Raw genomic sequence first — 13,259 nt, 5'->3', positions numbered from 1 at the left:
CAAAAACAGTAATAAGAATAATATGGTGATAATGATAATGACAGTATTAATGATGATAATAATAAGTATAATAATGATAGTATTAACAACAACAATATCCAAATGATGTTCATGTTGATGATAATTGAACACAATAGTGCTATGATAGTAATATGGATATAAATGTTATTATAATGATGATAAAGGGGCAAACGAAGAAAGAAAATGGGTGAAATGAACAACAGAGAAAGGAGAGCAAAGGTATACAGAAGTTTTGCAGTGAGTGTCGGAAGTACTTAACATACGCTCAGTGGGGCTAACAAGATGTCACCGTTAATTTGCACAGCTTATTGAAGGTGGCACTGCAGAGGCTTCCTCGCTTGCAGCGCTGACCAAGCCGGGACAATCCAGAACAAGGATGTAGGTCAGAATGCACTTATACCATTTTTGCAAGTTGATCTGCATTTGCCAAGCTTCTCTTATGAGGTCACAGTGGGTTTTGGTTTTGTGAAGAAAGGACAGGATTGGTTATTATTCATCTTATACACACAAACATATACACACATACAAACACAAACAAATGCACTCACACACACGCAAACACACAGACACATACATACAAACACAAGCACACACACACACACACACACACACACACACACACACACATATATATATATATATTATATATATATATATATTATATACTATATATATATATATAAAATATATTTATGCATATATATATATATATATATATATATATATATATTATTATATAAAAATTATAAAATATATATATATATGCATATACGTATATACATTTTTTTTAACGGTAGGTTCATGTTTGAGCCGCCGTGGTCACAGCATGATACTTAATTGTAGTTTTTCATGTTGTGATGCTTTGGGGGTGAGTACGTGTAGGTCCCAGTTCCTTTTCCCCGGAGAGTGCCGGTGTTACCTTTTTTATAGGTAATCATTCTCTCTATTTTATCCGGGCTTGGGACCAGCACTGACTTGGGCTGTTTTTTGGCCACCCAGTGGCTATGTAGGCAATCGAGGTGAAGTTCCTTGCGCAAGGGAACAACGCGCCGGCCGGTGACTCGAACCCTAGAACTCAGATTGCCGTCGTGCCAGTCTTGAGTCCGATGCTCTAACGCTCGGCCAAACCCCGGCCCTACATGTATATTTCTACATATACCATATATATATATAATATATTATATATATATATATAAAATATATATGTATATTTGGAGTGTGTGTGTGTATGTGTGTGTGTGTGTGTGTGTGTGTGTTTTGTGTGTACAATACATTTTCATATATATTATATATTATATAATATATTATATTTTATATTATATATATTTTATATATATGTATATAATATATATATACATATATATACTTATGTCTATGTATATATATATATATATATATATATATATATATATATATATATATGTATATATATTTTTTTTAATATATTATATGTATTCTATTATACATAAATATATATATATATATATATAAAACTCTCTCTCTCTCTTTTTTTTTTAAAATATATATATATATAACATTATATATGTAAAACTCTCTCTCCTCTCTACATATATATCAAAAACATACTTACAAACATACATACATACATATATACATACATACCATACATACATACATACATACATACATACATACATACATACATGTATATATGTGTGTATGTATATGAAATATATATATATATATATATATATATATATTTTAATATATATATACATATACATATTATTTAATATATATTATTATATATATAGTATATTATATGTGTTATATATATATATATATATCATATATAAAATATATATAAAATATATATATATATATCATATATATCTTGTTTCTGTGCCATCGCCGATGCGGTGTTCAACGAACTACTGGCGCCATATTGTTTGTATGTTGAAATCGTCAAGGAATGTTTTTCTTGGTCTACTTCGAAATTCCTTGCCTTCAAATTTACCGCTTAGGCTAAGGTCTTCTAATGTACCTTTGCGGATTTAATGTCCGATGAATTTGAATTGTCCTATTCGGATCAATTCTAGAAGCTCGCGTCCGTATCCGACTCTTCTGAGGATCTCCTCATTGGACCACTTTCTGCGGCCTCTATCTTGTGCCGAGTTTCAGCCTGGACTCGCTACCATTAGCAGAGTCGACCTTACAAAGGTTTTAACGAGTCTGACCTTTATTTGCATTGTTAGTTTGCGGTCTGTTAGGATGTTCCGGAGTTTGGAGAATGCATTTTTTGCTAATCCGACTATTCGTCTGATTTCCTTCTTGCAAAGAGCATCTGAGACGACAAGAGCTCCTAAATAAATGAAGGAGGAAAGCATCAAAATGTTTTTTTGGGGGTCATTTACAGATGCGGCCCTGAAAACTGTGTCATAACGAAGGTTGCTGATCTCGCAACCACTTGATAACGATTCCCTGCTGACGATCTTCAATCTCCCGCATGATAATTAGATTAAACACATAAACTAATACACATATATATATATTTGTGTATAGTATATATATATTTATAATATATAATATGTATATATATATATACTATATATAATAATATATATATATATATATATATATATATAATATATATATAAGATTGCCTCCGGCACAGGAATTATGACACCACTTGCATCTAAACTAAATGCAGGAGGTGAAATTTTGCCTTGCCCTTAAGCGTTTGCCGATGGACTCCTGTGTGCATCGAATGTTTTATGCTTAAGGTTTTCGAGTGTAGTGAACCGATCAGAGGCTGATGTGGTGAATCTCCGTGTATGCTCCTCCACCCTCAATTTGTCCGAGTGAAACACCTTTGAGTGGCCAATGGAGAGACGAGAGATTTTGATGTGGACCGCAGGGCAGCCACAACCAGTCTATGGCCAGTATCCCCAGAACCCTGCAGTTCTGGAGGATCCTCCAGTGCTCCCTTAATCCATCAGTGCTCTAACCCGCATCATTTGACTTTGGGATGACGATATGGGCACCACATTCTTGTTAGAATTGGTACTCATATCGTTATACCAAGTCAAGTGATGCGGATTGGAGCACTGATACCGGAGTCAGAAATCATCAATCTCTGGGACCTACTAAAATCCTGGAAAATGAATAAATAGTTTTTTTCCCTATTTAATATTATATATATATATATATATATATATATATATATATATATATGTTTTTTTATATAAATATATATATTAATTTTATATATTATATACTTAATTTATATCTTTTTTATTTATTTTATATATATAATTTTTTATATAATATTTGTGTGTGTGTGTGTGTGTGTGCCCAAAAAAAAAAAAAAACCCCCCCAAACACAACACACACACACACAAAATATTAATATATATATATTTTATATATATATTATATATATAATATATATATATATTTTTATTTTATGTATTTTTTTTGTATCTCTCTCTTCTCTCTCCCCCTCTCTCCCTTTTCCTTCCCCTCTTTTTTTTATATTTATATTTTTTATATATATATATTTTAAATATTATACATTAAAAAAAATTTATTTATATTATTTATATTATATTAAAAAATATATTATATATATATTTTATTATATATTATTATATATATTATATACCCCATTGTATCTCACACCAACACATTTTTATTTTATAATTATATATTTTTATTTTTTTTAAAAATTAATTTTTTTTTTTTTTTTATTTTTTTTTTATTTATTTTGTGTGGGGGGGGGGTGGGTGTACATAATAAATCTTAATATTAATATTAATTTTATAATTATATATATTATATTATATATATAATATATTATATATATTATTAGAATATTATTTTAAAATAAATTTTATGTATTATACAACCACAACATTGTATTTGTTTTATATAATTAAAATTTTTATAATATATATTATAATATTATTTAAATTTTAATTTATATATATATATATATTATTTTTTTTATATTTTTTTTTTGGTTTTGTGTTTTTTTTTTTTTTTTTTTTTTTTTTTTTTTTTTTTTTTATTTTTTGTGTGTGTGTTTGTGTTGTGTGTGTGTGTGTGTGTGTGTGTGTGTTGTGGTGTGTGTGGTGCCTTTATATGTTATATAATATAAAAAAAATATATTATATAAATATTTTTATATTTTTATATATAATATATATATATATGTATTTATATATAAAACACGCACATATGTATGTGTGTATAAACATTTTCTGTATGTATACATACTCACTATTATATATATGTATGTATGGATATATATATATATATATATATATATATATAAATTTGGTTTTTTTTTAAAATTTGTTTGTTTTTTGGTGTGTTTTTGTGTGTGTTTTTGTTTATGTTTAGTATATATTTATATTATTATTTATATATATTTATTTGGTGTGTGTGTGGTGTGTGTGTGTGTGTGTGTGTGTGTGTGTGTGTGTGTGTGTGTGTGCCTTTATATGTATATATATATATAACATATATATATATATATATATATATATATATATATATATATATATATATATATAGTATGTATATGTATATATATAGCATATATATACATACATATATATATATATATATCTATATATATATATATATATATATATATATATATGTTATATATAATTCAACACACATACAACACACGCACACACACACCACACACACACACACCACCCACCACGCGCATATATAATATATATATATATATATATATATATATATATATAAAATATAATAAAAATTTTATATATATAAAATTTTTAATATATATTATTATATAAAATATATATAATTTTATATTTATTAATATTTTTATATATATATATTATTTTTTTTATCTTTTATTTTTTTATATATTTTTTATTATATATATTTAAAAAGGGGGGTGTGTTTTTTTTTTACAATATTTTTAAAAATTTTATATTTTAAATAATATATTTTTTATAAAATAAAAATATATATAAAATAATTTTAATATATATATTTTAATACATATATATATATATATATATTTTTATATTTATATATTATATTAAAATATATTTATTTTTATTATTAATTAATATATTATATATAATATTTTAAATTTATATTATATTATATTGTGTTGTTTTTACAAAATTATTTATTTAATAATAAAATATTTATTATTATTATATATATATTTTTCTAAAATTACATATATGTTTTAATTATATTTTTATATTTTTAATAAAATTTTTATACTAATATATTTTATTTTTATATTATTATATATATATATTATATATTTTTATAATATTTTATATATCTTTTTTTTTTTTTAATTTTTATCATTAAAAATATAAATTTTTAAATTACCTTTACAATTTTAAAATGGGATTATTTTATATCTTCCCCTTTTATATTTTTAATATATCTATATTAAAATTATACTATATATAAATATAATATTTTATACCTTTTTTAAAATATATATATGTAATAATATATATAAAATATATATATTAAAATAAAAATATTTAATTTAATATTATTTATATAAATATTATATATTTTAATATCTATATATATATATTTATTTTAAAATATTAAAGATATATAATATTTTTTAATACTAAAATTTATAGTAACCACATATTTTAATTTTTTATATTTAATATAATCTAGTTTGTATAATTTTCTGTATTATAATATACTTTTATATATTATATATTATCTATTTTAAAATAAAATATTTATATAATAAATTTATATAAAACCCAAAAATAAAAAATTATTTTTATCTCCCATTTTTTATAATTTATTTTTTATAATATTATTTTTACCCATATTATATATAATATATATATATTTATATGTAATATATATATATTATTTATCTTTTCCCCTACTATTATTTATATAAAAACAAATAAAATATAAACTATCTTATATATTATATATTTATCTATATATATTTATAATTATTATATATATAATATTACCTATGTCCCTATCTTTTAAAATATTTTGAATATATTTATTTTAAATATCTTTTATTTTCTTTTTAATATATTTTCCCAAACGGGAATTTTTTTAAAATTTACAAATCTTTTATCTCTATTATATTTTCTATATTATAGTCTTATTTTATCTCCTATCTCTATTTTTTCCTTTTAATCTATATTCCCCTACCCTTTATAATCTACTTTCACACCCCATAAACTATATTTTCCCCCATTATTTATATACTTATATATATTTATATATTTTATACCCTATTTTATATTTTAAATTTTATATAATTTTTTTTTATTTTGTAGGTATATTATTCATATTTGTGTGTATATTTTATTTTATATATATAAAATATATCTATATATATAATTATATAATATATATATATATTATAAAATATGTGTGTGTGTGTGGGGTTTTGGTTTGTGTGTGTGTGTGTGAGTGTGTTTGTGGGGTGCGGCGCGCCCCGCGTGTTTTGTGTTTGTGTGGGGTGTGTGTTGTGTGTGTGTTGTGTGTATGTGTGTGTGTGTAGGGTGTGTGTGTGTTTGTGTGTGTGGGGTGTGTTTTGTGTGTGTGTGTGTGGGGAGTGGTGTTGATTGTGAGTGTGGGGTTGTGTTGTGGGGTGTGTGAATTTGTTGTGTTTGGGGGTGTGTTTTGTCCCGTGTGTGTGTGAGTGTGTGTGTTGTTTGTGCCTTTATATATTTTCTATATATATTATATATAATATATATATATATTTAAAATTTTAAAATAATATATGTAAAATATATGTGTACACACCCCCACACACACACACACACACCACAACACCCACACACAATTATAAAGTTTTATATAAAATTATAATATATTATATAATATAAAATATTTTAATATAAAAATATATATATATATATGTTGTACAAAAATGTGTACACCCCACCCCCACACACACACACACACACACCCCCACACACACCCCCAAAACACACACACACACACCCCATAATATATATATTTTTATATATTTATAGATATAAAATATATTTTATATATCTATTAAATTATTATTAATATATATATGCATATATACACCTTTTGTATACATAGTATACAATATATATAATTATTATTATATATTAAAATATATATATATATATATATATATGTCCCAATAATATATATACATATATAATATATAAAATACATATGTCTTTACAAAATATTATTTTATATATAATATATATATATATATATTTTAAATATATATTATGTTTTGTGTGTGTTTTGTGTGGGTGTGTGTGTGGGTGTGTGGGGTGGGTGTTTTTTTTGTGTGGGGTGGGTGTACACACACCCCACACCACCACACACACACACAAAACACACACACACACACACCCCCACACACACAAAACACACACACCCCACTACACACACCCACACAAATTAATATATTATATATATATATTTTATATAAAATATAAAATTATATATATATATATAAAATTATATTAATACAAAATTTTGTTTTAAGGGTGTAATAATTTGAAATATACCCACCCACATACATATGTAAAATAATACATATATAAATGTCCCTTTTTAACTTATATTTATATATATATATATATATATATATATTATATTATATATTTAATATATATGTTGTGTGTGTGTAAACACACAACACCACACATACACCCACACCCACACACACCACACCCACACACACACACACACACACACACACACACTATATATTTTTATATATATATATCTTTTATAAATATAAAATATATTTTAATATTTTATATATATATATGTATTTATGTAAAACATATATACACCTTTATATATATATATATATAATATAATATAATAATATATACCCCAAAATATATATATATTTTTATATATATAATTACATGAAATGTATGTATACATATAAAACCCCTTTTTTATTTATCCATATTTTCCCTTTTATATATTTATATATATATATATTATATTTTTATATATTATATAATATATATATATATGAAAATTATGCTTTAAAAACACCTTTATATATACTATATATTATATATATATATAAAATTATAATAATTTTATATATATTATATTATATATTAGTATAACACCCCACCACACACGAACCCAGATATATATAATATATATATAATTATATATTATAATATTAAATATATAAAATATATATTTATATGTATATATATATAAAAATCAGTGCAAGTGCACACCCCAAATCCCCGCATGCGAGTGCGTGTTTTTAAACCAAATGTACATAGGGCATCGCCGCGCGCGTATGGAGAAACGCGCGCTGATTCCCAAAATTTTGGGGTAAATCAAACCCTTTAGATACGATAAATTTCCCCTTGGGAAAGGGAACCCTCGATTGCCTATTTACCCACTGGAGGGGCCCAAGGGAAAAGCTCAATCAGTGCTGGTCCAAGCCCGGGTAAATAGAGAGAATGATTAAACCTAAAAGGGAACACCGACACTCTCCGTGGAAAAGGGAAATGGGGCCCTAAAAACGCACTCCCCTCCAAAAAATCATCACAACTGAAAAATACAATTAAGTGGGCATGCTTGCCACGGGGGCTCAAAAATGAACCCAAACCCTTAAAAATATATAATTATATATATAAAATATATATATAAAATATATATATAAATATATATTATATATTTATATTAAAATATATATTTATATTTATATATTATATATTTATGTAGGGATGTTTATATATGTATAATATATTGTGTTATTGTATATAATTTTTAATATTTCACACACATATATATTTTGTGCATATATAAACATTGTTTTGTATGTATACATCCCCACTATTATATTTTAATTTTAATATATATATAAAAATATATTATATATATATATATTTTATATATATATATTATTGTGTGTTTTGTGGGGTGAGTGTGTGTTGTGTGTGGTGTTTTGGGTTTTGTGGGGGGTTTTGTGTGTGTGTGTGTTTTGTGTAAAGGTTTTATTTATGTAAATATTTTTATATATAAAATAAAATATTATATATATATTAAATTTTATAAAATATTTTTGGGGTTTTATATATTTATTTATTTTATATCCCTAATTGTGTGGTTGTGTGTGTAAGTGGGGATGTTTATGTATGTCTGTTTTGGTTTTAATTATTTATATCTTATATATATTTTAAAATTTTATATTTAAAAATATTTTAAATAATTTTTATCCCTTTTATTTTATTTGGTTTTTTGTGGTGTGTGTGTTGGGGGTGTGTGTGTGTGCAAAATATACATACTTTTTATACATAAAAAAAGTAAAAAATTTTAAATATCTAATAAAAATTCATATATGTGTATATATAAGTAAAATATTGTACCACACCCACACACACAAAACACACCAAACACACACACACACCCACACACACACCCCATATATAAAAATATATATATTATATATAATATATATTTTATATATATTCTATATATATATATATATTATATTTTTATCTTTTATGTTATATTTTTTCTATATATCCCTTATATAACCTAAATTATATATTATATATAAAATATCTAAAATTATTTTATTTTATATTATGTTTTTTATATATATATATTAAAATATATATATATATATTATATATATATATATATATGGTTTTTGTGTGTGTCCCCACCGCACACACACACCATCCAAAACCAAACACACACACACACACAACATAATATAAACGTATATATATTATATATTTTTATATTATATTATATAAAATATATGTTTTTAAATTTTGTTAAAATAGTGAGGCAGGTTCTGGGTCCTGTTACCTGCTGGTCCTGCCTACGCCCCTGCAGGCACCAGCCCAATATGAGGTCGGTGGGGCAATGTCGTCAGGGGTGGCAGAGGTGGGTTTTTTACCCGAGTTAATGGGAGGGAGGAGCTTGGGGCTTCGGTCTTTTTGGTAAGGAAAGAGTCTTACTCCTGCAATCAAAGGGAAAAGAAATTGGGTTTTTAAATTGAGGGGCTGCCCTCTTGGAGGGGAGAAAACCTGACGGTCCAATAAGTAAAGGGGGGGTACAAACCCACTACTGGGCAGGCCCGGGGGGAATGTCTTTTCCCTCTCCAGGGAGTAAAACCAAAAGCCCAACTCCAGCAAACTTCAAATGTCGGTAGTAAAAGGGGAATACCGTTTACACTTTTTATGGCTTGAACTGAAACCCTTTTTTGGGTTCCTGTCTTTTGTTTTCATATCTTCTACCAATTTTTTTGTAATTCCCTAGAAGGGACTTTTACATCGTGACAGACAAAAGTCCCTGGTGAGACATTTTTCTTGTATTGGGCGGGCTTTAAAGCAGTACTTTTCTGTCCCCATGGGGTTCAAGAACGATATCAAAGTGTTTAACAGCCCCCCTTCTCAGGAAATTTGCTAGGTCCCAAAAGATTTTAGGTGTCTTCTCCTGGTATCAGCGATCCAACTGGGGGCCCAAAGGGGATTTAACCACATTCTTTTTCAGCACGCGCTGAAGGGTCCTCCATTTAAATTTCCGGGGTTTTCCGGAGTGCTGAGTTTTGGGCCTGACCCATAAAATTGGTTTTTGGATACCCTTGGGGTCCACTTCAAAACTCCTCATATTTAGAATTTCACTTTGACAGACTGAGGAAGGAGGATCACCACGGCAATCTCTAATTGGTTCACAGAGGTCGAAAACCTGACAGACCCAATAGTTTTCCGGGGTTTTAAACTTAACCTCATGCCCGGGAAAAATGGGGCCCCGGTGGGGCCGGGGGTTTTGGGGGCATCAAACTCAAAAACTATCATGTCTTGAATTCGAGAGTTGAGTCTTGGCTTACAAATTGTTCCCCTGGGGAGGGGATTCATCTCAATTAAACCCATAGCCCCCCTTGGGGGGGGGTCCCCAAAAGGGGGGGAATTTCCCCATATATTTTAAAATATATATTATAATATATAATATATATATATTTTTAAAATATATAATATATATATATTAAAAATTTTAAAAAAATATATTTATATATATAAAATATTAATAATTTTATATATATAAAATTTATTATATATATATATATATATGTCAATAAACATGGGGTGTAAAAATTTTGTGTTGAAATACATATATTATATTTGAATATTATTATTATAATTTTTATATAATTTTATATATAATACATATTTTATACTAATTTTTTGTATAATTTTAAAAATACAAACATTATATTTTATATATAGATGTTATTGAAAATTTTCTTTTTATACATTTTTCAAAATAAAGTTTTATTGATATGTAAAAATGTATATATACATCCCCTTTTAAAACACAATACACGTTTGTGTATGTAAAATTCCTACACATATTATACACACTACACGTTTTGTGTAGTATATATACAATATATATTTGTATCCCTATTATTTATTAAATTTTTATATATTCATATTATGTTTTTTATTTATTAATTTATTTCCCATATTACATACCCAATTATAAAACCCAAAAATGGGGTGTAAAATATGTCCATATTGTATACATATATTATATAAAATGTTTATATATATATATTTTTATATATTATATATTATAAAATATCAAAGTTGTATATATATTTATTATATATAATATAGTATATATATTTAAAATTAAATTTAAAAAAATATACTTTTCAATTTGTATATTATATATATATATATATATAAAATATTATTATTATATTATATAATATTTCCCGTGTTTTGTGGTGTGTGTTTGTGTTTTGTGTGTGTTTGTGTGTGTGTGGGGGGGTTGTGTGTGTGTGTGTTTTGTGTGTGTGCGTTTTGTTGGGGGGTGGTTTGTGTGTGTGGTGTGTGTGTGGGGTTTTTGTGTGTGTGTTGGGGTGGGGTTTTGTTTTTGTGTGTGTGTTTGCGTATTTTATTTTATATTTATTTTTATTTTAAAATCTTTTTATCTTTTCTAAATTTTCATATATTACATAATTTTGTACCCCCCACCCCCCACCACACACCCACACCCCAAAACACCCCCCCCCCACACCACCAAAATATATATATATATTATAATTTTATATATTATTATATTAAAATAATTTTTTTTTTAATTTTTTGTACCCACAACCCCCCCACACCCCCCCCACACACCCACCCACAATTATATATCTATATATATATATATATATTTATTTATTATATTATTTTAATATATATTATATGGATATATATATATTCTATTTTTATTTTTTTATATTTATATTTTTCATTTATATAAATATGTTGTGTTTTGTGGGGTGGGGTGTTTGGTGTGTGTGGGGTTTGTTTTTTGTTTTGGGGGTGTTTTGTGGTGTTGTGTGTTGGGGGGTGTGTGGGTGTGGGTGTGTTTTGTGTGGTTTGGGGGTTTGGGGTGTGTGGGGGTTTTTGAAATTTTTATATACACTACATATTTTCGTGTATATTCACATATATATATATTTACACCACCCCACCCACAAACTCACACCCAAATACACACACCGCACACGCACACGCACACACAACCCTACACACACACCCCCACACACACACACCCCACACACACACACAACCACCCACCCCCACACACACACACACAACCCCCACACACAAAACCATATTATAATTTTATGTATATTTTTATTTTTTATTTATTTATTTATCTATGTATATATTAAAGGGGGGGGGGGGTGTTTATATTGTACACAAAAACACCACACACCAACCACACCACACACACACAAAAACACACACACACACCACCCCACACCCAATATATAAAATATAATATTATATATATAAAGGTAGAAAAGGCTTTTGGCTGTAAAAAAAGCTTGCTTAAAAAAACCCAAAAAAGAGCGGGAAATTGCACGCTCGACCCCCCGAGAAAAGGGGGGAAAGAAGACATAGAAAAAGACTCGGGTGCAGTCCATTGGGGAACAACCCGGGCAAGGCAACTTTTTGTCTGGGAAAATTGGAGACCACAATGCTGGGCCCCGTAGTCTCCTGGGCCTAGACTATTCAATCGATATGCTTCCTTAAGGTCACATAAAAAATTTTCTTCCTTGGGGAACCCTAATCCATTTTTCCCCTGGGTGTTAGACCGGGAGTCATGACGGGTTGGGCTGGCAACAGGGTCCTGAAATCGGTCAACAAGAGCTTTGGAGATTTTAGTAAATTTGCAGAAGGACCAACTATGTGTTTTTGAAACTTTTTGGGAATAAG

Source organism: Penaeus monodon, chromosome 43, assembly GCF_015228065.2.
Source record: "Penaeus monodon isolate SGIC_2016 chromosome 43, NSTDA_Pmon_1, whole genome shotgun sequence".
Taxonomy (NCBI): domain Eukaryota; kingdom Metazoa; phylum Arthropoda; class Malacostraca; order Decapoda; family Penaeidae; genus Penaeus; species Penaeus monodon.
The sequence above is the reverse complement of the archived record's forward strand: the minus strand, read 5'-3'. Positions refer to the sequence as shown.